The sequence below is a fragment of the Lissotriton helveticus genome, chromosome 2_1 (assembly GCF_964261635.1).
Source record: "Lissotriton helveticus chromosome 2_1, aLisHel1.1, whole genome shotgun sequence".
Classification (NCBI taxonomy): Eukaryota; Metazoa; Chordata; class Amphibia; order Caudata; family Salamandridae; genus Lissotriton; species Lissotriton helveticus.
Window position 1 is genome coordinate 1375219707 of NC_136059.1, and position 4246 is coordinate 1375223952.

Sequence of the window (4246 nt, forward strand, 5' to 3'; positions counted from 1 at the left end):
TGGCATGTGCCTCTACAAAAGATTCAAAGGAAATTGAGATCAATGGTAAAATCCATCAGCAGAGATCCTTTTCTAATTGCAACACTAAATCCACCATATACTGTATAAAATGCCCATGTAATAAATGTTATATAGGGCAGACAGTTCAAGCAGTTAAAAAAAGAATACTACAGCACAAATCGAGAGTGAGATGCAATACACCCGGGGCTCCGTTGGTATTGCATTATCAAAGATTTAACCACTCAGAAACTGATATAGAGTGGACTGTATTATGTACTGTAACGAACTCTAACAGAGAAGAGGTAGAAACCAGACTCAACCGGTTGGAGGCAAGACTAATTGAGAAGTATAATACAGCGAGAACAGGTCCGAATGACAGAGATGAGATGTGGGCCCTTTTGGAATAAGAATGAAGAAAAATGAAAATGTTCCATGTTTTGCATTAGGGCATGGTACTTAATGAAGAGTCTGTTAGAGATAGATATATATATATGTGTGATTCTCTGTATATATTTCAACTGTGAATCTGTCGGAAACAATTTCCACTATCCATCAGACTACTGGTTCTGTACTACTAGATTGTGAGAGGTGCGGAATCACACGGGGGTATAAGGTTATTTTCTTTGTTAATTGTTTTTGTTTAGCTTTTGTATTTTTTCTAGTATTTGGCGATGTGAATTTGGTCGGGAGTATTAAGAATCAATTGGATGCTTCTATCTCTAACCGGGTTTATTCATTGGGCACGTTTAGAAGAATAGATGGCCTCCTCAGCACTATGTATTAAGCCTTTTCAACGATAAGTTGTCTATTTCTATGCGCGTTGGCACACATAACATCGCGATATTTAGATACCCTGATTACTTGGTAGTCCGTTGTCTCTTGCTACCTCGGAAGCAACGCGACGTACGTCGACACGGATGGTTGAGCTCCCGACCAGTGCGGATGGCGGAAGCGAACGGATAGGATTTCTCCCCTTCGTTACTAAGAATCGAGCTTAAGGTATTTGATCTCTTCAGTTGGGACGATTTTTTAACTATATCGGTAGTCTGCATCTTGAATAGTGATTGAGTCTCTTGTTTGTTGTAGGAATGAATAGAATGGACTAAAATGCCGATTTGATTCTTAATTGTGGCATCCACTGCTGTAAGGTAAGCCCGACTTGTCTGTATGGATAACGTTTAGCCCCTTGTGGTTTTACATTGGCTTAGTGATTGTTGGTTTCATTTAGTGTATAAAGATTCAAAGAGCCTCCTGGAAGAGACTTGTGTTCTACACGCTTTCCTGCTCATACTGCTAATGTACGTACCCTCCTTTACTTATATGGCCTCGACTTGGTAGTGGTGATTGCATGCAGGTGAATTTAGAAGGCCTAGCACCTAGATTCTGGGTGTTTGCTATAAGTTTTAGTTCTAGGTCTTTGTAATTTAATTTAACGTTTTATTTATTATTTTTTGTACACACTTTCAAGGTGTTCACGATTTAAGAAACTTTTGATGCCACCCACCTCGAGAAATATCACACTGATTATGGTACAATAGGGTTGTAGATAGACATGTGCACAGATATTGAGGGGCAGATTTACAATAACTGGCGCATCCCCATGGGGCAAAAACAGCACAGATGCGTGACGCATCTGTGCCGTAAAGGCGGCGCATTGCTGGAGTTGCGTCGCAAGCGTAACGCAGCTTCAGCAAGGCTCCGGGGTGCTCTATTTGTCCAATGCTGCGTCAAGCCTTACGCCTGCTTCAAGCAGGCGCAGGGTTTTGGCGCAGCATTGGCCTAAAAGTGACTGAGTGAAATCTTGTAGATTTCACTCAGCCACTTTTAGGAGGCGTTCCTGCGCTGGAACGCCCCCCCCCGCGCCGGAACGCCTCCTTATGGCGCAGGGCTTTACAACGTGACGCATCTCCCAGATGTGTCACGTTGTAAATACCCCGCACCATGGCACATCTTTTGCGCCGCCGCTGCGTCACAAAAGTGACGCAACGGCGGCGTAAAAGAGGCGCAAGGGGATTGTAAATCTGCCCCTTAGAATGTTATCCCCGTAGATGTATATAGAATGTAAATTTAGATGTTTGATTTTTTTAGGTATGCATTATGTTTGCCCGTTAAGTCCTGATGAGGCCTGGATTGATAAGAGGCTGAAACACGTCGACACAGTTTTGTTGAAGGTACCAACACAAATAAAGTTTTTGGACTTGGATGATAAAATTAAAATTTAGTAGTGTCAAAGAGAGTAAGGTTAAAAGTTTCTAACCTTAGACACTCCTTTTGTTTTGTCTTGGTGATCTGTAAATAAGGAATGTTGTCAGAGATATTGTAGATAAACATCCATTCTTTCTAAATAAGTTGGGCAAAAGAACTTTAAATTTGGTTCAAAGCAATTTGTATATAAGTGTAAATGTACTAGTTGTGTTTGTTTTGTATATATGTACAAAGTGTGAACGACCTCCGTCTCCTTTGTGCGATCGTCCTCCCACGATAACGCCCTCAGAAGCAGACACAGACCAGGTAATTCGGATGCTGTTGTTTTTTATTCAGCTGTCGCCATAACGTTTCGGCACAAAGCCTTGATCACATGACAAAGTGTGTATATGTATGTTAAATGTTAGACAATAAGATTCTATGAAGAAACATGGTTTAATTAATAGAAATACTTAAACCATATACATATGGAGATTTTTTGTGCTTAAATGGCTTGTCTTATTGGAGAAACTCCACACATATAACCTTTTTGGATTAAGTCCTGTGAAAAACGATTTTTCAGAGAATGAATAACTTATGGTATCCAATCCTAGGAAATTAGACAGACATACTACTACTCCGTAGGCTTTCTTTTCTTTTTTTGATTGTATCATATACCCAGAAGTTTATGGGTTATTTGGGTTCCCCCTGTAGTATACACAACGTCCCAGTCTTCAGCCACTAATGCTGCCCTCTCTAGTGTTTCTGTTTCTAGCACAACTGCTTCAGCCCCGGTCCTATTTGCTTCTCCTCTACCCGCACCATCCTTAGGGGCAGGAGCCTTTGGCTCTCCTGTCCTGTCTACTGGTTCCGTTTCAACTGTTACACCCCCTTTCACCTCTACAACACTGTCTCCCTACATGATGGTACCTGTCTCTGCATCTCCCCTTACCCTTTGAGTGTGATACCTCAAACACTGTCAAATGTTGAAACGCCTGTGAGTGGGATACATGAAGCGAATTGGACAGCAGAGCGAGACCGCATGGAGAAAGTGTTGGTGCGTTCTGCTGTGGGTGATGAGGAAAAGAAAATGTTAGTGAATAAAGCAGCTCAGTGGACCTGGAATGTGATCTATATTGTGGAAGATGTGTGGAGTGTGATGAAAGATTATGAGCCCTTCATACAGCAGCATGCTCTTAAGCACATGTCAGCCACACTAATAGGACTGTGGGAGCAGTGTTTTCAGGGTGTTGCAACACAGATCATCTATGAAATACGGGACATGGTATATGCTTCGGGTATGGCCCCCAATGGCCCTCAACATAATCTCCTACGCCAACAATGCTCAACTGATCCTCTCCCTCACCAAGGACCCCTTCACCGCCAAAACCAACCTCCAAGAAGGAATGAAGGCGGTCGCCGACTGAATGAAGACCAGCCGTCTGAAGCTGAACTCGGACAAGACAGAGTTCCTCACCCTTGGCTCCAACCCTTCAGCCTGGGACGACTCCTGGTGCCCGACGGCACTGGGGGCAGCCCTGACACCCACCGACCACACACGCAACCTGGGAATCATCCTCGACTCAATGCTGTCATTGACCAAGCAAGTCAATGCCATCTCCTCCTCCTGCTTCAACATCCTCCGCATGCTCCACAAGATCTACAGATGGATCCCGACAGATACAAGAAAGACAGTCACCCAGGCCCCCGTCAGCAGCAGACTCGACTACGGAAACGCCCTCTATGCGGGAGCCCCGACCAAGCTCATCAAATGACTACAACGCATCCAAAACTCCTCGGCACAACTGATCCTTGACGTACCACGCCTCGGCCACATCACCCCCCCACCTGAGAAACCTGCACTGGCTCCCCGTCAACAAGAGGATATCCTTCAAGCTCCTCACCCATGCACACAAGGCACTCCACAAGACCGGCCCAGCCTACCTCTACAGACGGCTCTCCTTCTACATCCCCATCCGCCAGCTACGCTCTGCCGACCTCTCACTCGCCACTGTCCCACGCATCCGAAGAACAACCACCTCGCTGCCAAGACATGGAACAC

General features: G+C 44.6%; 1 long non-coding RNA gene across 1 annotated transcript; it reads left to right on the plus strand.

The window, feature by feature from the left end:
• Positions 1 to 897: 897 nt before the first annotated feature.
• On the plus strand, positions 898 to 2174 carry LOC144819760 (uncharacterized). Its single transcript, XR_013607554.1, has 3 exons — positions 898 to 999; positions 1087 to 1148; positions 2089 to 2174. It is a non-coding gene; the product is annotated as an uncharacterized LOC144819760 (long non-coding RNA).
• The last annotated feature ends 2072 nt before the right edge of the window (positions 2175 to 4246 follow it).